At 48.7% G+C, this 23,971-nt stretch overlaps 7 non-coding genes and 6 pseudogenes across 7 annotated transcripts; 7 read left to right on the top strand and 6 right to left on the bottom strand.

The window, feature by feature from the left end:
• Positions 1 to 8,432: 8,432 nt before the first annotated feature.
• trnat-ugu (transfer RNA threonine (anticodon UGU)) lies at positions 8,433 to 8,506 on the bottom strand. The gene has a single exon. It is a non-coding gene; the product is annotated as a tRNA-Thr (tRNA).
• A 3,286-nt stretch (positions 8,507 to 11,792) lies between these two features.
• On the bottom strand, positions 11,793 to 11,865 carry trnak-cuu (transfer RNA lysine (anticodon CUU)). Its single transcript has one exon. It is a non-coding gene; the product is annotated as a tRNA-Lys (tRNA).
• Positions 11,866 to 13,252: 1,387 nt separating this feature from the next.
• trnas-uga (transfer RNA serine (anticodon UGA)) lies at positions 13,253 to 13,333 on the bottom strand. Its single transcript has one exon. It is a non-coding gene; the product is annotated as a tRNA-Ser (tRNA).
• A 1,206-nt stretch (positions 13,334 to 14,539) lies between these two features.
• trnad-guc (transfer RNA aspartic acid (anticodon GUC)) lies at positions 14,540 to 14,611 on the bottom strand. The gene has a single exon. It is a non-coding gene; the product is annotated as a tRNA-Asp (tRNA).
• A 4,259-nt stretch (positions 14,612 to 18,870) lies between these two features.
• Positions 18,871 to 18,942, bottom strand: trnad-guc (transfer RNA aspartic acid (anticodon GUC)). Its single transcript has one exon. It is a non-coding gene; the product is annotated as a tRNA-Asp (tRNA).
• Positions 18,943 to 21,151: 2,209 nt separating this feature from the next.
• trnak-cuu (transfer RNA lysine (anticodon CUU)) lies at positions 21,152 to 21,224 on the bottom strand. Its single transcript has one exon. It is a non-coding gene; the product is annotated as a tRNA-Lys (tRNA).
• Positions 21,225 to 22,606: 1,382 nt separating this feature from the next.
• Positions 22,607 to 22,715, top strand: LOC144896430 (5S ribosomal RNA; annotated as a pseudogene).
• Positions 22,716 to 22,827: 112 nt separating this feature from the next.
• Positions 22,828 to 22,936, top strand: LOC144896545 (5S ribosomal RNA; annotated as a pseudogene).
• A 112-nt stretch (positions 22,937 to 23,048) lies between these two features.
• LOC144895562 (5S ribosomal RNA) lies at positions 23,049 to 23,167 on the top strand. The gene has a single exon (XR_013626065.1). It is a non-coding gene; the product is annotated as a 5S ribosomal RNA (ribosomal RNA).
• Positions 23,168 to 23,279: 112 nt separating this feature from the next.
• LOC144896849 (5S ribosomal RNA) lies at positions 23,280 to 23,387 on the top strand (annotated as a pseudogene).
• A 112-nt stretch (positions 23,388 to 23,499) lies between these two features.
• Positions 23,500 to 23,618, top strand: LOC144896034 (5S ribosomal RNA; annotated as a pseudogene).
• Positions 23,619 to 23,730: 112 nt separating this feature from the next.
• On the top strand, positions 23,731 to 23,849 carry LOC144896273 (5S ribosomal RNA; annotated as a pseudogene).
• A 112-nt stretch (positions 23,850 to 23,961) lies between these two features.
• LOC144896524 (5S ribosomal RNA) overlaps positions 23,962 to 23,971 on the top strand; it is a 119-nt pseudogene continuing 109 nt past the window's right edge.

The raw sequence follows: 23,971 nt of genomic DNA, 5'->3' as shown, positions 1-23,971 counted from the left end.
ACCTATCCAAGGGCACCTATGGCGTCAGTGTACGTCAGGTTGGGGTTTACACACCTTGTCTGGTCCTCAGGGCGTCCGGTGGCATGAGGTGAGACCCTACGGAAGTAGCACTATAGGCGCTCCACATCAATTAACAATACTGTTATTGGAGGAAGGAAAGAAATCGGGGCACAAACACCAGTCATGTTCTCGGTCGGTAACCTATCACTCACGCCGGGTCCACCGCACCACCACCAGAGGTCAGCCCTGAGGATCGGCCAGAAGAAGGCATCCACCAGTAAGGTAGAATTACACTAAGAGGTATTAATGCCGGGTTGTACCAATCGGGAACCTGTGGAAACGGTAATGCACATAAATTTACCTTTCGCCACTGTGCTGCTGAATATAAGCTTACCTTTGACCTCTGTAACCTTGGAGTGCGCTATGGCGAATGGCCTACAATTAGCCAATAAAACAAAGCATTCCTTGTAGAATCAATCCCGCTACCTCTCACATGCAGAGCAAGTGCTATACCATTTGAGCTAAGGTCCATTCTCAGAACTATATTGGTTCTTGAATTAACTGACTACTGGATCGTGGGAGGGAGCAAAGCAGCGGCTCAACATAGTCAACAGTGCATCCCATGCCGGAAAGCTCGAGGAGTGACGGAGGAACAAAAGATGGCTAACTTACCTCAAGACCGCATTGAGCCTTCCCCACCAATTACCTATGGTGGCATGGATTGTTTTGGCCCCTTTCACACAAAACAAGGGCGTAAAGAACAAAAACAGTACGGCCTACTATTCACTTGTCTATGTTCTGGAGGTGTTCACATAGAGATGCTCGAGGACATGACCACTGACTCATTCATCAATGCCCTAAAATGCTTCTTTGCCATCAGAGGTGCTGTTTGGCACATCCGATCATATCAAGGAATATACTTAGTTTGAACTGAAAATGAAATGGAAAAGTCACTAAAGGAAATAAACACAGAAAGAGTAACAGAATACCTGGCAGACAAGCAATGCAACTTTGTCATAAATGCAAGCCATATGGGAGGTGTTTGGGAGCGCCAGATCAGAACCATCAGAAGCATGCTCATTTCAGTCCTAGCAAACAGTGCTGGCAGGTTGAATGACAGTTCCTTGAGAACCTTTCTTTATGAAGCCATGTCTGTTGTGAATAATCACCCTCTTACTGTGGACAATGTAAACAACCCATGTGTCTGGAACCACTGACACCTAACCACCTGATTACCATGTAGTCATCTATTCCCATGCCACCACGTGTTTCCAAAATGGCGCCGCAGACGGCTGCCTCGGTGTGTTGGTCCTCCAGCACCTGGACTCCGCAGGAACCTATGCTAGGATCTTGTTTGTGGACTTCAGCTCCGCCTTCAACACCATCCTCCCAACTCTGCTCCAGGAGAAGCTCTCCCAGCTGAGCATGCCTGACTCCACCTGCAGGTGGATTACAGACTTCCTGTCTGACAGGAAACAGTGCGTGAAGCTGGGCAAACACATCTCAGATACAAAAACCGTCAGCACCGGATCCCCCCAGGGCTGTGTTCTTTCTCCTCTGCTCTTCCTGTACACAAACAGTTGCACCTCCAGTCACCAGTCTGTCAAGCTCCTGAAGTTTGCGCACGACACCACCCTCATCGGACTCGTCTCTGACGGCGACAAGTTCACCTACAGGTGGGAGGTTGACCATCTGGCGACTTGGTGCAACCTGAACAACCTGAAGCTCAACACCCTAAAAACAGTGTAGATGGTTGTGGACAACAGGAAGAACTCAGCCTCTCCTGTCCCCATCACCCTCTGTGACTCTACGATTGACATTGTGGAGTCCTTCCGCTTCCTGGGTACCATCATCTCCCAGGACCTCCAGTGGGAGCCGAACATCAGCTCCCTCATCAAGAAGGCACAGCAGAGGATGTACTTCCTATGTTCCTATGGCAGCTGAAAAAATTAATCCTGCCAAAGACAATGATGGTGCACTTCTACACCCCCATCATTGAGTCCATCCTCACCTCCTGCAATCTTCCATCCCTCCAGGATCTGTACGCCTCCAGGACCCTGAGGCGTGCAGAAAGGATTGTGGCCGATCTCTCTCACCCCGGATACAGTCTCTTTGAGAGGAGGCTGCGGTCCATCAGGACCAAAACCTCATGCCACAAGAACAGTTTCTTCCCATCTGCTGTCAGCCTCATCAACAAGGCCCGGAACCCCATGGCACTGTTCACACCCCACCTCTGCCTCATTCTGCCACTTTGACACTCTATATGTGTTAAATTAACGCTCAGTTTGGACTCTTAGGAAAAACAATCAGACTGCACTTCCGGAATAACAAACAAAAAACAGACTGTGTACATATACTTTTACTGCATTCTGTATATTTTGTATTTTCATTTTTTAATAGATGTGTCTGCACCTACTTCACCAAAACAAATTCCGAGTATGCGTTTGATCATACCCGGCAATAAAACCATTTCTGATTCTGATTCTGACCACCTGGTAAATTTGTCAGGGAGGACTTGTCAGACACTCTGCTTCAGACTCTGCTTCCTCTATGGAAGGTATGTCAGTGGAATTGAGAAGGGCCTCAAAGTATTCCTTCCACCATCCGACTACATCCCCAGTCGAGGTCAGCAGGCCTCGTCTCCACTGTAAACAGTGTGGACTGGGCACTGCTTCCCTTTTCAGAGGCGCCGGATGGTTTGCCAGAACCGACCGAAAGTCGTGCTCCATGGCCTCACCGAATTCCTCCCACACCCGAGTTTTTGCCTCGACAATCGCCGGAGCCGCGAACCATTTGGCCTGACAGTACCTGTCAGCTGCTTCCGGAGTCCCACAAGCCATCAATGCTGGATAGGACTCCTTCTTCAGCTTGACGGCGGCCCTGACCTCTGGTATCCACCATCCGGTTCGAGGCCTGCCGCCACGACTGGCACCGACCGCCGGTGCTTCCCCCCGGGATGCAGGTGGAGCTCTGCCAGAGGTGAGAGTTGAAGACTCGACGAATGGGAGACTCTGCCAGACGTTCCCAGCACACCCTCACTACTCGTTTGGGTCTACCAGGTCTGTCCAGCATCCTCCCCCGCCATCTAATCCAACTCATCACCAGGTGGTTATCAGTTGACAGCTCAGCCCCTCTCTTCACCTGCCTGTCCAGAACATGCGGACGCAGGTCTGATGATACGACAACAAAGTCAATCATAGACCTGAGGCCCATGGTGTCCTGGTGCCAAGTGCACTTATGGACATCCCTATGTTTGAACATGGTGTTAGTTATGGACAAACTGTGGTTCGCACAGAAGTCCAATAACATCACACCGCATGGGTTCAGGTCAGGGAGGCCGTTCCTCCCAATCACGCCCGTTCAGGTCACACTGTCATTGCCCACATGGGCGTTGTAGTCTCCGATCTCCCGTTTGGCGCCTACGCACAAATGACAGTCAGGAGCTTTTCCCCAGCCCGAAGGCGTAGGGAAATTACCCTCTCTCGTTCACCGGGGCTGACTCCAACACAGAGGCACCAAGCCGGGGGTCTATTAATAAGCCCACACCAGCTCGCTGCCTCTCCCCTGCAGCAACTCCAGAGTAGAACAAGGTCCAGCCCCTCTCGAGGAGTTTGGTTCCGGAACCCAAACTGTGGGTCGAGGTGAGTCCAACTGTCTAGTCGGAATATCTCAACCTCTTGCACATGTTCAGGTTCCTTCCCCACCAGAGAAGTGACATTCCATGTCCCAAGAACCAGTTTTTTTTTCAATTTTCATGGACAGCCAAGGTGTTGAGGGAGTCTGTTTCAGGGGCCTTAGAATCTCATCTCTGCTATTTGCAGATGATGTGGTTCTTATGGCCTCTTTGGGCTGTGACCTTCAGCATTTACTGGGACGGTTTGCATCTGAGTGTGAAGCATCTGGGATGAGACTCCAAATTTGAGTATCTCCAAATCAGAGGCCACGGTTCTCAGTCGGAAAAGGGTGGAGTGCTCCCTCCGGGTTGGGAATGAGGTCCTACCCCAGGTGGAGGAGTTTAGGTATCTTGGGGTCTTGTTCACGCGTGAGGGAAAGTGGGAGCGTGAGGTCGACAGACGGATCGCGCAGCCTTGGCAGTAATGCGGTCGCTGTACCGGACCGTCGTGGTTTAAAAGCTCTCAATTTACCGGTCAATCTATGTTCCCACCCTCACCTATGGTCATGAGCTTTGTGTCATGACCGAAAGAATGAGATCTCGGATACAGGCGGCTGAAATGAGTTTCCTCCATAGGGTAGCTGGACTCACCCTAAGAGATAGGGTGAGGAGCTCAGTCATCCGGGAGGGCTCAGAGTAGAGCCCCTTCTCCTTCACATCGAGAGGAGTCAGTAGAGGTGGCTCGGGCATCTAGTCCGGATGCCTCCCGGACGCCTCCCTGGTGAGGTGTTCCGGGAAAAGGCCCCGGGGCAGACCTAGGACTCGCTGGAGGGATTATGTCTCACAGCTGGCCTGGGAACGCCTTGGTGTCCTCTCGGTGGCCGGGGACCGGGAAGTCTGGGCTTCCCCACTAAGACTGCTGCCCCCGCGACCCGGACCTGGAAAAGCGGAGGAAAATGGATAGATGGATGGACTTGTATAATACAATGAGATGGAGACAAGTGCAATATTTATCGGAACAGTTCTGGAAGGAGTATCTGACCAACATTGCTCTGAGACAAAGATGGCATACGCCAAGAAGAAACATGCAAGTTGGAGATGTGGTGATCGTCAAAGAGGAGGAAGTTCCCCGAAATGAACAGAAACTGGCCGTAAGAGTGACGATGGACCAGTGAGGACAGTTAGTGTGTTTCACGATGCTTCAATGTCCCGCATTGGCATGTGAATGCACTCGAGAGCAATAAATGCATGGAGGACATCAGTAAAGGAAGCGTGAACTCTTTACTGGACCAGGTCAGCTAAGGAACAAAGACAGTACATCTGCAAGCTCTTCAAAGGACACGTAAAGAGTACAGCCATAGCAGAGGATGGTTTCGATCCATTGACCTCTGGGTTATGGGCCCAGCACGCTACCGCTGCGCCACTCTGCTGCTGACATCTGTACAAGTACCCTGCTTTGTGCGGCTCCTTTTGAGTGTCCTCTGTTGTCAGCAAACCTCACAAGGTGACACTTTTTTCCTGATCAGGGCACCATTTTAGGTTGGGTGGATGAGGGTGGATCGAAAGCGCCAGATTAAGGTTCCTTACGCTCGGGAGGCACTGGTTGAAATCCCACAGCTGGCATTTTCCTGGTCAGCTCCATTATCCACTACTGGAATGATTTGGCAGCAAAAGGCTGTCAGATTGTACAAGACACCTGAACACCTTAAGAAGAAGATTAAGAGAGGTCTTGTTCGAGTGAGAAGGGTTTGTTTTACCCGATTGGTTGTTGCAAACGCAACCCTGCTCAAGGTTCAACGTGACATAAAAAGGAGAAACTCCCCGTCGGGGAATCAAACCCCGCCATGACAGGCGGAGATACTGTCCACTATACTAACGAGGACTGCTGCTGAGTTGATGTGGTGTCGATTGGCCAAAGGGGAATTCAGAACAGGCTCGTAGCCCATGACCGTTTTTATGGTAGCTGGAGACTTCAACCAGTGAACTCCATCAATTTTCTGTACCGCTTATCCTCATCAAACGGTTTGTATTCCCCACCCGTTACCAGCATGGGGACATTCCAACCCAAGATGAGAACACACTGGACCACGTACACAGCCACAGATGTGGCACAGACGCAGCTTCATCCTACCCCCACATTTCGCCCAGACAGAAAATGCAGAGGAACACCTTTGCAGCTGAAATTGCTTAGTTGGGAGAGCGTTCGACTGACTATCTGAAGGTCCCTGGTTCAATCCCAGGATTCATCACAAAAACATGGTAAACTACAGTAAAAGTGAAACAGCACAAATACTTCTAAATATTTTGTCTTTGAACTGCTCTGCTTTCATGTTTTTATGTGGGTGTTTGTGGTGTGGCGGTGCCACTTCCGCTATTGTTCGCTATTTACGACCGCCTGTTAGAATAAAATGTAGATACAAGTATTATTTTGTTAGTTATCACCCTTATATCCATTTGCTTAGACAATAGAAAGTGTTTGAATGTGCTGAAGAAGGAATGTTCCTGTGACCCTGATTAGAGACCCCCAGCGACCCCCAGGTCCTGGAGGTGCCTGGATGCGCCAACACCGACCCTGCGGATGCTCATGTTAATCCTGCAAGAATGTGTCAAGATAAGAACTCATAAAACATTAAAAGTAATTGCTCTCACATACATACACACTCACATAGACAAACAAATACAGCTCGTGCAACTGCCTTCTCCACCCCCCCTTAGAGTTGCACGACCATGTAGTAGGGACTCCCGAAAGAGAATAAAAGGAGAGTGTGAACTGCATATTCAGAGTGCAGCGGCATGTCACTGAGTCTCCTCGCTGCGAGTAACTTTGAATATTGTTGTCTGTCTCTTCTGTATTTCTGTATTTAAGTGTTTTTACAAGTTGTCACAGGAGTTTGAACCTGACACCGCCGGAGTATACCTATTACACGTCGTATACCTATTAGCATTAGCAACAGTTATTTGTATGTTATAATTATTTGTGAAATTTCTCTAACTGAGCTTCAGCCAAAGCAAAGCCAGGTAAAAACTTAATCATGTGTCCCTTTGTTCTCATAGTTGCATCTTGTTTGAACCAAATTACAAATGTGTTTTTCATAGTTTTATTTGCTTAGAGCCCAAAAAAGATTGCCCATCCAAACTTCTCCAACTGCTGCCCCAACTGGACCAGTGAAGACTGGAGGGAGGGTATTTCTGTTGGACCACAAGCGCTGGCCGACTCCAATGAAGTCCACAATTGATGATCTCCTAGATAAACACTAGCAAAGACCCCAACAGCATGCTGCATCCAACAAAATTGCACATTTCTAAATACATAAAACACAACAGTAAATTTCTCAACACATCATCTTCACTAAATACCAGCCCAGAGAAACTGCAACATACACAGCAGCTTTGGTAGTTGCTAAGCACTACCACTGCTGTGCCTGTCGTGACACTGCCTGCAGCTATGGCTATTTCACCACCTCAAAATATCAAGCGGATGGGACATCAACACATGACTTTTATCAACAAGGCCCAGTCAGACACTCTTATTGCTGCAGAAGGTCTGACAGACCCTAAGATGCCGTTTAAAGAGTTCAGTCAAACAGACTTCTTCCAGGAAGAGCTGGATGAGACAAGAAAGAGGGTGGAGGAAAAACAGCAGAAGAAGAGGAAGAGGGAGGAATCTCCTCCACCCCCTGTCCGAAAGTGCTTCTGCAGGATGCAGCTGAAGCTGGGCCCGAAAAGCCCCCACATCCATCTACTGCCCAGCCAAAGTGTTCTCCATCTATAGAGAGCACAGGATAAAAAAAAAAGATGAGCTGGAGGGATTTCCAGGCCTCTCCTTTCTATGAAAAATAAGTGAACAATATATTTATTATTCATAACTGCTTACATGTGGATTATTATTATTTTTTATTATTATTGAGAGTGTTCTTGAGTGTGGCAACCTGATAAATAAATATTCTTTGTTACATTGCATTGATTTTGTATTTTATTTCAAGCACTGGTATCAATATAAGCCTTATAGTGTCACGGTACGGCATGTCTTTGTTGAGGTGCGACCCCAGGATGCAGAGAGCAGGACCAAATGCAGGTAAATAATATTTATTTCATGCATTAATTGCAGCAGCAGGAAAAGGCAACTCAACTAGCTGACGGACAAACTATACAATGATCCCACACAGGGAGACTAAATAGATACACAAATTAGGGACAGGTGTGGGTAACTATGGCAACTAAGGCAGACAAGGCAAAAGAGGAAGTCCAACACAAAAAGAGTTCTAAATGGAAACCAAAACCTAGACCGGGAACTCAAACATAAACTGTCACGTGCAAACCCACACAGGGCGTGACAGATAGCAATAGTTTGTAATGATATAGAGATTAATTGGAAAAAATAATCTTGTGGAGAAGAAAACAGTGACTTGACTGATGGCTTAGACGGGATTTGAAAACACTGACTTCGTTTCTCTGAAGTCTCTCTGCTTCTCCGACGTCTCTCTCGCATCCTGATTGGCTGGCAGCAAATGTCAACACCACACACGCGGCCCCCACTTGGCAAGCGAGAATTCTACCACTGAACCACCAATGCCATGTGGGGACACACTGTAAGAGAAAAAAATTAAACTATCAAGTGGATGAGCCTCTGCAAAATGCCGCTGAATGGCAAAACATCACAATGTCATCCTCTTTGGGTTCAAGCACCTTCTCGCGTAACGGGATCCACAACAATCATGTCAGCTGTGGATGCACCATTGACTCGTTTTTGAAGGGCAAGTGATGAAAAGAGGTACATGGGTCAGAAATCAGCTGCCAAAGTTTCACAGACCAAGCAGCTAGGCACTGCTGGGATTTGAACCCAGGATTTCCTGTTTACAAGACAGGCACTTTGACCAGCTAAGCCACAGCGCCAGCCAAGCAAGTCTCCCTGGCAATGCTGCCTTTACTCTTCTAGACATAAACTGCTCCAACGTTGAGACGACGCCATTTGTCGTGTGTCATTCGGTCAGCAGGGGGAGTATCCCGTATATTTGGCACCGATACAAAGGGTTTACCAATTGGGAAGAATGCAAGGGCTCTCCAAAAGAGTCCAACACAAGTTTCACACAAGGGTCTAGAAATGGTCCCTGGGACTGACACAAATAACTATGCTGTTCATCTGGACTAACTGTTGTAAAATTACAATTATTATAGTGTTAAGTTATCACCCTTATATCCGTTTGCTTAGACAATAGACAATAGTCTTGAGTGTTTTGAAGCAGGAACATTCCATGACGCTGACCAGCTACTCCCAACACCACTAATCTTGCAGGTGTCTGGGAATGCCAGCAGTGACCTTGAAGATGTTCCTGTTCATCATGCAAAATGTGCCAAGACAAGAACTCATGCACAAAAAGTAATTATTCTCACATACACACACACACACATAGACAACAAGTACAGCTTGTGCAACTGCTTGCTTCCCCCTCCCCTTAGAGTTGCACGGCCATTATTAGGGACCTCCTAAAGAAAATAAAAAGAGAGGAGCATGAATGGCATACTCAGAGTGGAGCAGCATTGGGTATGTTGTTTCACTCTCCTCGCTGCGAGCAACTTTGAATATTGTTGTCTGTCTCTTCTGTAATTAAGTGTTTTTACAAGTCAAGTCAAGTCAAGTTTATTTATATAGCCCTTAATCACAAAAGAGCCTCAAAGGGCTTAACAAGCAGGCAACAGTAGAAGACAGACAATAGACGACAGACGACATCCCCTGATCTGAACCCCCATCAGGGCAAGGAAAAACTCAAAAACCCATTAGGGAAAAAGAAACCTTGAGAAGGGACCGCAGATGGGGGAATCCCCCTTCTAGGATGACCAGGCTGCAATGGATGTGGAGAGGTTTACATGTGACAGTTAAATAAAAACATAGAGTATAATAGTCCAGGTCCAAGATGTGATGCCATTAGGACAGTTGGGCAGCCGTGGGTCTTGAGATGATCACTATCCCTCTGCTGCAGCGCCTCCAAGGTAGGCCACGTCCGATGTCCAATTTCGTCAAGGCAAACTTCCAAAACAGCCTCTCCTGGACCCGCCCCCTCAGCCGGGGGGGCGGTATGGGAGAGAGAAGGAGCGGCAGTCAAAGCAGGCAGGGAATATTTTTAACAAAACGCTAAAGTATAGAAATGAGTCTTAAGTCGGGACTTGAACATTTCTACTGAGGTAGCAGCTCTAATATTAACAGGTAGATCATTCCACAACGTTGGGGCCCGAATGGAAAAGGCTCTAGAGCCTGCATACTTCTTTCTGGCTCTCGGGATAGTCAAAAGACCGGCGTGTTGTGAGCGTAGGTTTCTAGACGGAGCATAGGGTACAATTAGGTCCACCAGATAAAAAGGTGCCAACCCGTGTAATATTTTGTAAACCAGAAGCAGTACCTTAAAGTCACATCTTAAGTGAACTGGGAGCCAGTGCAGGTTGGCTAGTATTGGTGAAATATGGTCACACTTACGTGTCACAGGAGTTTGAACCTGACACTAACATAACATAATAACCACGCAGAGTGTATGAATGCCTTTTAAAAAGTGGGCTCTGGAGGGTCAGGATGGCCGAGCAGTCGAAGGCGCTGCATTCAGGTTGCAGTCTCTAATGAGGCGTGGGTTTGAGTCTGTTGTGGAAAAATTTCTATCATCCTAAGTAGGATAGAGAATGCCTGAAATAAATACATAACTCTGACAGTTTTTATTACCTTTGCAAAACAAAGGGGCCAGACACACACAGTATGCATGACGGCCTGTAGGTGTCTGGCCAAGAGTGGTCTCTTGGCGGGAACTTTTACACTCCATAGCGTGCAAATGAATTATATTACAATAGAATAGAGACATTCATGTCACTCCCCCGATGCCACCCTCATGTATGGGGGTTAGTCTACACACCCATTCTTCTGGCACAGTTTGTCACACCCATGCGAGGTAACCTCCTAGGGTCAACCATTTGGTGGGACCTCTTGATGTTCCCTTTCCCATGAAGGTAAGTTGGCAAATAGTTTGTAAAGGTGTGACTTTGGTCTCTTGATTTCATCAACATCGATCACGACAACACAGCCAGACAATTACATATTAAGACCAGACATGTACAGTTGGGAGGTGACATACAACAAATGTTCACAGCATTAGGTCTGCAAAGTGTTCAGCTGATGCATATTTACTGGAAAGGAAAATGGGCTTTTGTCACGGTAGCCGTGCCGACACAAGCTAAAATGTTTCTCCCGCCAGGACAACACCCACATGAAATTCAAGCTATGCTCACAGACGAATAAGAACCAGCTGGAATGAGCAATCTGCACTTCCAAGTCTGAGTTTATGGTTCTTGCCCAGAAAAGCATAGCTCACAGCCGTAATTGTATAGTGGTTCCTACTCTGTGTTGTGGCCGCAGCAACCCCGGCCGATTCAGGGTCATGGCAGGTGTGTGTTGCTTTTGTAATTGGATTGTCTGAAAAGACAAGATTGTCTGTCCACTTGAAGTGTGGTGATGTAAAAATACACTAGTTTTGACCACACCTGTATTTTTAGTAAACATTATTAGCATGCAATGAATCAAAGTATAAGGTACGATGTCGGAGATCAAGAACGCTTTTGTTGGGAAAAAAAGCCATAACATATCATTTCAACAATACGGGTATCAAACCCGCTATTTCTTGCATGTAGAGCAAGAAATCTAGCGTTTGAGTTAAATCCCCCCGCTGCACAAGAAGGCTGCCGCAATTTCTGCAACACCAAAACACTAATTAAGATGTGTCATTTTGAGTCAACAAGACCATGTCCATAAAGGAGGTGACCGAGATGTTAAGGTGATGGACTGCTAATCCATTGTGTTCTGCACGCATGGGTTTGAATCCCATCCTCATCGGACTATACCAATGCACCAGTTTTGACACCACCTGTGTTTTTAGGAAACATCATTAGAATGCAATTAATCCAAGTATCTGGTACGATGTGGGAGATTGAGAATGCTTTTTTGGCAAGAAAAAGGCATACTATAACATTTGGAGAATGCAGGCATCGATTCCACTTCATTTCACATGCGAAGTGAGCGCTCTACCATTTGTGGTCATACAAGAATGGGATTTGTTTTTGTGTACTTCGAATGAAATGTTTTCCGCATGTTGCAGAATTTTCCACAGGAAAAATTTTTTAAGATGTATCAACAAAAGGGCTGAACCGCCCAATGTGGGGCTCGAACCCACGACCCTGAGATTAAGAGTCTCATGCTCTCCCAACTGAGCTAACCGGGCCTTTTTTGGCCAAGAAATCACTTTTTTTTTTTTTTTTAATTTATGTGGTCTTCTCGATGTTTGATCAATTCCACACTCAACCTAGTTCCTATGGGAACAAAGGAGCGAGAGGTTCAGTCATAGCTGAGAACTTTGGAAGTGTAGTCATCTTAACCCTCCTGTTATGTTCATTTGTCAGGAACAGCCATGATGTTCCCGGGTCAGTTTGCATGTTTATTTATCTGAAAGAGGTCCAAAACCAAAAAAATCCCCACAAGCATTGTTAGTTATTAACTACTAACTCCATTACTAACTATTCTATCAATGTTTAGTGCAATGGTGTACCTTACCTCTCACAGGTAATGGTTTAATTAATTTTAATTAATTAATTAACTTAATTAATCAGAGGCATCATGACCAGTCTGCATCAAAACATTATCTGAAATCCTGTGGCAGGTTTCTGGCATTGATTCTCAATTCAGTTGCCATCCCTGATAGATGGTAATGGTAATGGTAATCATGCCCGCGTGGCAGGCGAGTCTCTTTGCTTGTCTGACGTCTGTGTCGTATCCTGATTGGCTGGCAGCAAATGTCAACAACACGGGCGCGGCCCCCGCTTGGCAAGTGAGAATTCTACCACTGAACCACCAATGCCATGTGGGGACACACTGTAAGAGAAAAAAATCAACTGTCAATCAACTGGGTGATTGACAGCGGGAAATTGTGTGTAAGACTCCCACAGTACAGGCACAGCCACCGGCGTAGACGGTGACTACTCTCCGCTGACGAAAGGCGACTGGCTCCCAGTTGCATGGGTACGACACTCCCGACTTCGTCAGACGACGCTCCACTGCCGGAGCAGGGAGGGAGGAGTGGTGCCGGAAGAGCCCCGGGAGGTGGGATTTGGAGCCGACATGTGGGTTGGAGAGGCTCCGCCCGATACGCGTTTCGTAGCGCCTTGTCATTCCAGCAGCTCTCTGCAGCTATCCCGGTTAGCTCAGTTGGTCAGCGTGTGGTGCTAATAACGCCACGGTCATGGGTTCAACCCCCCGTACTGGCCACTCTTCTTTATGTGCTCCAGGAACAACAAAACGGCGACAACCCACTGGCCCCCATATCCAACATCACACCACCCACCCACCTGTGAAACACCCTCGACAAGGCCGCTGAAAGACTGGGGAGAGGTAAAGAAAACAGCATGTCAAAGCAGAGTGGCAACAAACCTCTCGGTCACCGAGACTGCAAGAAGCAGATCAATGGGGACAGTGGACCCCATTATCCTCTACCCAAAATTTAGACCACCATTGTAGAGAACGCGGGCCGCGAAAGGACAACACCCCAGCCCTCATAACCAACAGTACTCCACCACAAGGTAAACAGCATGGTGGCAACAAATGCCCAGCCAAAGCATCACAGACAGCATTCCAACCTGTGCGGGGAAACCCATTGGATTTCAAGTCCAACGCCTTAACCTCTCGGCCACCGTGACTGCTTGGAAAAGACCAATGGGGCCAGGTGACCCCATTGTCCTAGAACCAAAATTTTGCTGATGTCAAGGATCAGCTGGCAACATGTGCATGGGAGGAAGACACATGGTTTGTGTGAGGGGCTGCACAAGTCTTTCCACTTCTAGTTAAAAGCCAGGCACCTCACATCGTTTCCATGAAGTACCAAGGGATTGTCCTGTTGCCCTTGTATTCCCTTGTATTGTCCTTGTATTCCATCCATGTACTAACCAGGCCCGCCCCTGCTTAGCTTCTGAGATCGGACGTTTTCAGGGTCAATCAAGGGGGGCGAAGCCCACATCAGGAGGTTTGCCACCTGTTAGCAGGGTGCCCCACCATCTGAACAGGTGCTCTTTAAATGAGTTTAACAACACCAAAACTGATTTTCTTCTAAACACCACTCTCGACATAACAAAAGGTGAAAAAATATCCTTTACAGCTGTTCACCCAGCTCTCTCCATTGACTCTCCCATCATCTTTGTCCTCTCTTTGGAGGGAGAAGAGAGGAGGTCTGGATTGAATCGGAGAGGCATTTTACACAAATCAATCCATGAACCAGGAACTGCCACAGCAAAAGGCCTCAAAGCGGCCCACGCCTGTAAGGCTTCCCTTACAAAGTTCGGGAGGACCCCGAGCACTGGGCTGGGGGGCAACAGACAAAGATTAAATACACCAAAATTATTTAATACACCCAGATCCTTCAGGAAAAACTCCTTCCAGGGAGCCCGACAATCTGGATCCAGAAATTTTCTGAACACGTTTAGTCTCAGTGCCTGTTTCTTCAAGACTAAATCAATTAAATTCAGACCTCCCTTATCAACATCGTGCGGCTCCTTTTGAGTGTCCTCTGTTGTCAGTGAACCTCACAAGGTCACAGTTTTTTTTTCCTGATCAAGGCACCGTTTTAGGTTGGGTGGATGAGTGATTGAAGGTGCCAGATTAAGGTTCCTTACGCTCAGGAGGCTCTGGTTGAAATCACACAGCTGCCATTTTCCTGGTCAGCTCCGTTATCCACGACTGGAATGATTTGGCAGCAAAAGACCGTCAGATTGTACAAGACACCTGAACACCTTGAGAAGAAGATTAAGAAAGGTTTTGTTCTAATGAGAAGGGTTTGTTTAACCGGACTGATTGTTGCAACCGCAACCCGACTCGAGGTTCAACGTGACATTGTGACATACAAAAGAGAACTCCCCGTCGGGGAATCGAACCCCGGTCTTCCACGTGACAGGCGGAGATACTGCCCACTATACTAACGAGGACTGCTGCTGAGCTGATGTGGTGTCTATTGGCCAAAGAGGAATTCAGAACAGGCTCGTGGCCCATGACCGTTTTCATGGCAGCTGGAGACTTTAACCACTGAAATCCATCCCGCTTATCCTCATCAATGGACTGTATTCCCCACCCGTTACCAGCATGGGGACATTCCAACCCAAGATGGGAACACACTGGACCAGGGACACAGCAACATAGTAGGTGGCAGAGACACAGCTTCACATAGCCCCCACTTTTTGACTCGACTGAAAAAGGACTCTCTTGCTTGGTGCTAACATGATGACCATTAGCATGTTAGCATTTAAGCTAATTTACTCATGTCTCAAGGCAAATAGACAGATGGCATGATGTGGGGACACTATGGGACTGCCTTAACACTTTTGGACCTTGAGGCTGTCTTGCTAGTTTTTTTTTTTTTTACCCCGGACACAGTCTCTTTGAGAGGAGGCTGCGGTCCATCAGGACCAAAACCTCACGCCACAAGAACAGTTTTTTCCCGTCTGCTGTCAGCCTCATCAACAAGGCCCGGAACCCCCCTGACACTGTTCACACCCCACCTCTGCCTCACCCTGCCACTTTGACACTCTATATGCGTTAAATTAACGCTCAGTTTGGACTCTTAGGAAAAACAATCAGACTGCACTTCCGGAATAACAAACAAAAAACAGACTGCGTACATATATTTACACTGCATTCTGTATATTTTGTATTTTCATTTTTTAATCGATGTGTCTGCACCTACTTCACCAAAACAAATCCCCAGTCGAGGTCAGCAGTCCCCGTCTCCACTGTAAACAGTGTGGACTGGGCACTGCTTCCCTTTTCGGAGGCGCCGGACGGTTTGCCAGAACCCCTTCGAGACCGACCGAAAGTCGTGCTCCATGGCCTCACCGAATTCCTCCCACACCCGGGTTTTTGCCTGGACAAGTGCCGAAGCCGCGAACCGTTTGGCCTGACAGTACCTGTCAGCTGCTTCCGGAGTCCCACAAGCCATCAATGCTGGATAGGACTCCTTCTTCAGCTGACCTCTGGTGTCCACCATCGGGTTCGGGGCCTGCCGCCACGACTGGCACCGACCGCCTTGCGGCCGCAGCTCCGGTCTGCCGCCTCAGCAATGGAGGCACGGAATATGGCCCATTCAGACTCAATATCCCTGTCCTCCCCCGGGATGCAGGTGAAGCTCTGCCATAGGTGAGAGTTGAAGACTCGACGAACGGGAGACTCTGCCAGACGTTCCCAGCACACCCTCACTACTCGTTTGGGTCTACCAGGTCTGTCCAGCATCCTCCCCCGCCATCTAACCCAACTCATCACCGGGTGGTGATCAGTTGACAGCTCAGCCCCTCTCTTCACCCGCCTGTCCAGAACATGCGGACGCAGGTCTGATGACACGACTACAATGTCGATCATAGACCTGCAGCCTAGGGTGTCCTGGTGCCAAGTGCACTTATGGACATCCCTATGTTCGAACATGGTGTTAGTTATGGACAAACTGTGGTTCGCACAGAAGTCCAATAACATCACACCTCCCGGGTTCAGATCAGGGAGGCCGTTCCTCCCAATCACGGCCCTCCAGGTCACACTGTCATTGCCCACATGGACGTTGAAGTCTCCCAGTACAACGACAGAGTCACCAGGACTCCAAAAAGACCGGGTACTCCGAACTGCCGTTTGGCGCGTACGCACAAATGACAGTTAGGACCTTTTCCCCAGCCCGAAGGCGTAGAGAAATTACCCTCTCGTTCACTGGGGCTGACTCCAACACAGAGGCACCAAGCCGGGGGTCTATTGATAAGCCTACAACAGCTCACTGCCTCTCCCCTGAAGCAACTCCAGAGTAGAACAAGGTCCCGTCCCTCTCGAGGAGTTTGGTTCCGGAACCCAAACTGTGCGTCGAGGTGAGTCCGACTATGTCTAGTCGGAATATCTCAACCTCTTGCACAAGTTCAGGTTCCTTTCCCACCAGAGAAGTGACATTTCATGTCCCAAGAACCAGTTTTTGGCCACCGAAGACCAGGTCACCCATGCGGGTGGCGGGTGCCCTTGACCGCCACCCAACACATAATGCACCGGACCCTTATGCTTGCCCCCGTAGGTGGTGGGTCTACGAGGGGGAGATCCCATGTGGCTGGGGGTGAAGGCCCGATCACCAGGCGCTCACCTGCGAGCCCCTCCCCCGGGCCTGGCTCCAGGGTGAGGCCCCGGTATCCCACATCTGGGCGAGGTACGGTTCCTCCTCCTCTGTCACCTCCTCAGTGGCAAAGCTTCGGGGTGGACAAGTTCCGCCCGGAATTCCTCAAGGCTCTGGATGTTGAGGGACTGTCTTGGCTGGCACGTCTCTTCAACATTGCGTGGAAGTCGAGAACAGTATCTTTGGATTGGCAGACCGGGGTGGTGGTCCCCCTTTTCAAGAAGGGTGACCGGAGTGGGTGTTCCAACTATAGGGGGATCACACTCCTCAGCCTCCCTGGGAAAGTCTATTCCAGGGTGCTGTAGAGAAGGGTACGACCGTTGGTCGAACCTCTGTTACAAGAGGTCCAATGCGGTTTTCGTCCTGGTCATGGAACACTGGACCAGCTCTACACCCTCACGAGGGTGCTGGAGGGTGTATGGGAGTTTGCCCAACCAGTCCACATGTACTTTGCGGATCTGGAAAAGGCATTCGACCGTGTCCCTCGTGGCGTACTTTGGGGGGGATTGGTGGCGCGCTGCTACGTGCTATCTGGTCCTTGTACAAACGGGGCAGGAGTCTGGTTGGCATTGTCAGTATTAAGTCAAGCCTGTTTCCGGTAAACGTTGGCCTCCGCGAAGGCTGCCCTTTGTCACCGATTCTGTTCACAGTTTTCATGGACAGAATTTCTAGGCGCAGCCAAGGTGTTGAGGGAATCTGTTTCAGGGGCCTTAGAATCTCATCTCTGCTATTTGCAGATGATGTGGTTCTTATGGCCTCTACGGGCTGTCACCTTCAGCGCTTACTGGGACGGTTTGCATCTGAGTGTGAAGCGTCTGGGATGAGTCTCAGTACCTCCAAATCAAAGGCCATGGTGCTCAGTCGTAAAAGAGTGGAGTGCTCCCTCCGGGTTGGGAATGAGGTCCTACCCCAGGTGGAGGAGTTTAGGTATCTCGGGGTCTTGTTCACGAGTGAGGGAAAGTGGGAGCGTGAGGTCGACAGACGGATCGCCGCAGCCTCGGCAGTAATGCGGTCACTGTAACGGACCGTCGTGGTTAAAAAAGCTCTCAATTTACCGGTCGATCTATGTTCCCACCCTCACCTATGGTCATGAGCTTTGGGTCATGACCGAAAGAATGACATCTCGGACGCAGGCGGCTGAAATGAGTTTCCTCCGTAGGGTAGCTGGACTCACCCTAAGAGATAGGGTGAGAGCTCAGTCATCCGGGAGGGCTCAGAGTAGAGCCGCTTCTCCTTCACATTGAGAGGAGTCAGTTGAGGTGGCTTGGGTATCTAGTCCGGATGCCTCTCGGACGCCTCCCTGGTGAGGTGTTCCGGGCATACCCAGCCGGGAAAAGGCCCCGGGGCAGACCTAGGACACGCTGGAGGGATTATGTCTCACAGCTGGCCTGGGAACACCTTGGTGTCCTCCCGGTGGAGCTGGAGGAGGTGGCCGGGGACCGGGAAATCTGGGCTTCCCTACTAAGACTGCTGCCCCCCGCAACCTGGACCTGGATAAGCGGAGGAAAATGGATGGATGGATGGACTTGTATACTAAAATGAGATGGAGATAATTGCAATATTTGTCGGAATAGTTCTGGAACAAATGGTGGAAGGAGTATCTGACCAACATTGCTCTGAGACAAAGTGGGCATACGGCAAGAAGAAACATGCAAGTTGGAGATGTGGTGATCGTCAAAGAGGAGGAGGTTCCCCGAAACGAACGGAAACTGGCTGGGATTCTTCAAGTCCATAAGAGTGACAATGGACAAGTGAGGACAGTTGCGGTGTTTCACGATGCTTCAATGTCCCGCAATGGCGTGTGAATTCACTCAAGAGCAATAAATGCATCGAGAACAGCAGTAAGCGTGAACTCTTTACTGGACCAGGTCAACTAAGTAACAAAGACAATACATCTGCAAGCTCTTCAAAGGACACGTAAAGAGCAAAGCCATAGCAGAGGATGGTTTCGATCCATCGACCTCTGGGTTATGGGCCCAGAACGCTACCGCTGCGCCGCTCTGCTGTCAACCCAACTTGAGGTTCAACGTGACATTGTGACATACAAAAGAGGAACTCCCCATCGGGGAATCGAACCCCGGTCTTCCACGTGACAGGCGGAGATACTGTCCACTATACTAACGAGGACTGCTGCTGAGCTGATGTGGTGTCGATTGGCCAAAGGGGAATTCAGAACAGGCTCGAGGCCCATGACCGTTTTCATGGTAGCTGGAGACTTTAACCACTGAAATCCATCCCGCTTATCCTCATCAACGGACTGTATTCCCCACCCGTTACCAGCATGGGGACATTCCAACCCAAGATGGGAACACACTGGACCAGGGACACAGCAACATAGTAGGTGGCACAGACACAGCTTCACATTGCCCCCACTTTTAGACCCGACTGAAAAAGGACTCTCTTGCTTGGTGCTAACATGATGACCATTAGCATGTTAGCATTTAAGCTAATTTACTCATGTCTCAAGGCAAATAGACACATGGCATGATGTGGGGACACTATGGGACTGCCTTAACACTTTTGGACCTTGAGGCTCTCTTGCTAGTTTTTTTTTTTTTTTTTACCCCGGACACAGTCTCTTTGAGAGGAGGCTGCGGTCCATCAGGACCAAAACCTCACGCCACAAGAACAGTTTCTTCCCGTCTGCTGTCAGCCTCATCCAGAAGGCCCGAAACCCCCCCCCATGACACTGTTCACACCCCACCTCTGCCTCACCCTGCCACTTTGACACTCTATATGCGTTAAATTAACGCTCAGTTTGGACTCTTAGGAAAAACAATCAGACTGCACTTCCGGAATAACAAACAAAAAACAGACTGCGTACATATATTTATACTGCATTCTGTATATTTTGTATTTTCATTTTTTAATCGATGTGTCTGCACCTACTTCACCAAAACAAATCCCCAGTCGAGGTCAGCAGGCCCCGTCTCCACTGTAAACAGTGTGGACTGGGCACTGCTTCCCTTTTCGGAGGCGCCGGACGGTTTGCCAGAACCCCTTCGAGGCCGACCGAAAGTCGTACTCCATGGCCTCACCGAATTCCTCCCACACCCGAGTTTTTTCCTGGACAAGCGCCGAAGCCGCGAACCGTTTGGCCTGACAGTACCTGTCAGCTGCTTCCGGAGTCCCACAAGCCATCAATGCTTGATAGGACTCCTTCTTCAGCTTGACGGCGGCCCTGACCTCTGGTGTCCACCATCGGGTTCGCTGCCTGCCGCCACGACTGGCACCGACCGCCTTGCGGCCGCAGCTCCGGTCAGCCGCCTCAGCAGTGGAGGCACGGAATACAGGTAAGGGCCAGAAAATTAGAATATTTTCATAAACTTGATTTATTTCAGCCATTGTGTTCAAAAGGTATAACTTTTACATTATATTTAATCATTGCACACAGACTGATGCATTTCAAATGTTTATTTCTTTAATTTTGATGATTATAGGTGGCAACAAATGAAAATCTGAAATTCCGTGGGTCAGAAAATTTGAATATTACCTAAGGCCAATAAAAAAAAAGGATTTTTAGAAATGTTGGCCAACTGAAAAGTATGAACGTGAAAAATATGAGAATGTACAGTACTCAATACTTGGTTGGAGCTCCTTTTGCCTCAATGACTGCATTAATGCGGCGTGGCATGGAGTCGATTAGTTTCTGGCACTGCTCAGATGTTATGAGAGCCCAGGTTGCTTTGATAGTGGCCTTCAGCTCCTCTGCATTTTTGGGTATGGCATTCTGCATCTTCCTCTTAACAATACCCCACAGATTTTCGAGGTCAGGCGAGTTGGCTGGCCAATTGAGAACAGAAATATCATGGTCCTTAAACCAGGCACTGGTAGATTTGGCGCTGTGTGCAGGCGCCAAGTCCTGTTGGAACGTAAAATCCCCATCTCCATAAAGCAGGTCAGCAGCAGGAAGCATGAAGTGCTCTAAAACTTGCTGGTAGACGGCTGCGTTGACCTTGGATCTCAGGAAACAGAGTGGACCGACACCAGCAGATGACATGGCACCCCAAACCATCACTGATGGTGGAAACTTCACACTAGACTTCAAGCAACGTGGATCCTGTGCCTCTCCTCTCTTCCTCCAGACTCTGGGACCTCGTCAGTGATACACAATGACTGAAATAAATCAAGTTTATGAAAATATTCTAATTTTCTGGCCCTTACCTGTATGGCCCATTCGGACTCAATATCCCGGGTCCTCCCCCGGGATGCAGGTGAAGCTCTGCCAGAGGTGAGAGTTGAAGACTCGACGAACGGGAGACTCTGCCAGACGTTCCCAGCACACCCTCACTACTCATTTGGGTCTACCAGGTCTGTATCACCAAAAGAGCTGAACCACCCAATGTGGGGCTCGAACCCACGACCCTGAGATTAAGAGTCTCATGCTCTCCCGACTGAGCTAACCGGGCCTTTTTCAGCCAAGATATAACTTTTTAATTTTTTTTAATTGATGTGGTCTTCTTTGATCAATTCCACAGCCAACCTAGTTTCTCAGGGAACAAAGGAGCGAGAGGTTCAGTCATAGCTGAGAACTTTGGAAGTGTAGTCATCTTAACCCTCCCGTTATGTTCATTTGTCAGGAACAGCCATGATGTTCCCGGGTCAGTTTGCATGCTTATTTATCTGAAAGATGTCCAAAACCAAAAAAAATCCCCACAAGCATTGTTAGTTATTCACTACTAACTCCATTACTAACTATTCTATCAATGTTTAGTGCAATGGTGTACCTTACCTCTCACAGGTAATGGTTTAATTAATTTTAATTGATTAATTAATGGCACAGCGGTCTAGTGGTTAGTGCGCAGACCTCACAGCAAGGAGACCAGGGTTCAATTCCACCCTCGGCCATCTCTGTGTGGAGTTTGCATGTTCTCCCTGTGCATGCGTGGGTTTTCTCCGGGTACTCCGGTTTCCTCCCACATTCCAAAAACATGCTAGGTTAATTGGTGACTCCAAATTGTCCATAGGTATGAATGTGAGTGTGAATGGTTGTTGGTCTATATGTGCCCTGTGATTGGCTGGCGACCAGCGACCGGAAGACAGCTGGGATAGGCTCCAGCATCCCCCACGACCCTCGTGAGGAAAAAGCGGTAGAAAATGAATGAATGAATGAATGATTAATTGATTTAATTAATCACAGGCATCATGGCCAGTCTGCATCAAAACATTATCTGAAATCCTGTGGCAGGTTTCTGGCATTGATTCCTAATTCAGTTGCCATCCCTGATAGATGGGAATGGTAATGATAATCATGTCCGCGTGGCAGGCGAGTCTCCTTGCTTGTCTGACATCTGTGTTGCATCCTGATTGGCTGGCAGCAAATGTCAACAACACGCGCGTGGCCCCCGCTTGGCAAGTGAGAATTCTACCACTGAACAACCAATGCCACATGGGGACACACTGTAAGAGAAAAAAAAATCAACTGTCACGTGGATGAGCCTCTGCAAAGTGGCGCTGAATGACAACACATCACAATGTCATGCTCTTTGGATTCAAGCACCTTCTGGCGTAATGGGATCCACAACAATCATGTCAGCTGTGGATGCAACGTCAATTCGTTCTTGAAGGGCAAGTGATGAAAAGAAGATCGGACGAGATCTGATCTCGGAAGCTAAGCAGGGGTGGGCCTGGTTACTACTTGAATGGGAGACCGCCTGGGAATACCAGGTGCTGTAAGCTTTTAATGGTTTCTGCTCTTGCCTGACAGCAGAGGGCGCTGTTTGACACTTTTTGCTGGAGTCTAGTTTGGCCTGCGTCGCCTTCAAATAGGATCTTTTCAGTTGACCTGGCAGCTTACGGCCATACTACCCTGAAAACGCCCGATCTCGGAAGTTAAGAAGGGGCGGGCCTGGTTAGTACTTGGATGGGAGACAGCCTGGGAATACCAGGTGCTGTAAGCTTTTTATGGTTTCTGCTCTTGCCTGACAGCAGAGGGCGCTGTTTGACACTTTTTGCTGGAGTTTAGTTTGGCCTGCGTCACCTTCAAATAGGATCTTTTCAGTGGACCTGGCAGCTTACGGCCATACTACCCTGAAAATGTCCGATCTCGGAAGCGAAGCAGGGGCGGGCCTGGTTAGTACTTGGATGGGAGACCACCTGGGAATACCATGTGCTGTAAGCTTTTAATGGTTTCTGCTCTTGTCTGACAGCAGAGGGCGCTGTTTGACACTTTTTGCTGGAGTCTAGTTTGGCCTGCGTCGCCTTCAAATAGGATCTTTTCAGTAGACCTGGCAGCTTACGGCCATACTACCCTGAAAACGCCAGATCTCGTCCGATCTCGGAAGCTAAGCAGGGGCGGGCCTGGTTAGTTCTTGAATGGGAGACCGCCTGGGAATACCAGGTGCTGTAAGCTTTTTATGGTTTCTGCTCTTGCCTGACAGCAGAGGGCGCTGTTTGACACTTTTTGCTGGAGTCTAGTTTGGCCTGCGTCGCCTTCAAATAGGATCTTTTCAGCTCACCTGGCAGCTTACGGCTATACTACCCTGAAAACGCCCGATCTCGGAAGCTAATCAGGGGCGGCCTGGTTATTACTTGGATGGGAGACCGCCTGGGAATAACAGGTGCTGTAAGCTTTTTATTGTTTCTGCTCTTGCCTGACAGCAGAGGGCGCTGTTTGACACTTTTTGCTGGAGTCTAGTTTGGCCTGCGTCGCCTTCAAATAGGATCTTTTCAGTAGACCTGGCAGCTTACGGCCATACTACCCTGAAAACGCCCAATCTCGTCCGATTTCGGAAGCTAAGCAGGGGCGGGCCTCCTTAGTACTTGAATGGGAGACCGCCTGGGAATACCAGGTGCTGTAAGCTTCTAATGGTTTCTGCTCTTGCCTGACAGCAGAGGGCGATGTTTAATACTTTTTGCTGGAGTCTAGTTTGGCCTGCGTCGCCTTCAAATAGGATCTTTGTAGTTGACCTGGCAGCTTACGGCCATACTACTCTGAAAACGCCCGATCTCGTTTGATCTCGGAAGCTAAGCAGGGGCGGGCCTGGTTAGTACTTGCATGGGGGACGGCCTGGGAATACCAGGGGCTCTAAGTTTTTTATGGTTTCTGCTCTTGCCTGACAGCAGAGGGCGCTGTTTGACACTTTTTGCTGGAGTCTAGTTTGGCCTGCGTCGCCTTCAAATAGGATCTTTTCAGTCGACCTGGCAGCTTACGGCC

Source organism: Doryrhamphus excisus, unplaced genomic scaffold (genome assembly GCF_037039965.1).
Source record: "Doryrhamphus excisus strain RoL-2023G ecotype Guam unplaced genomic scaffold, RoL_Dexc_Guam_v1.1 HiC_scaffold_24, whole genome shotgun sequence".
Classification (NCBI taxonomy): Eukaryota; Metazoa; Chordata; class Actinopteri; order Syngnathiformes; family Syngnathidae; genus Doryrhamphus; species Doryrhamphus excisus.
This window is presented reverse-complemented; position numbering and strand designations above follow the sequence as displayed.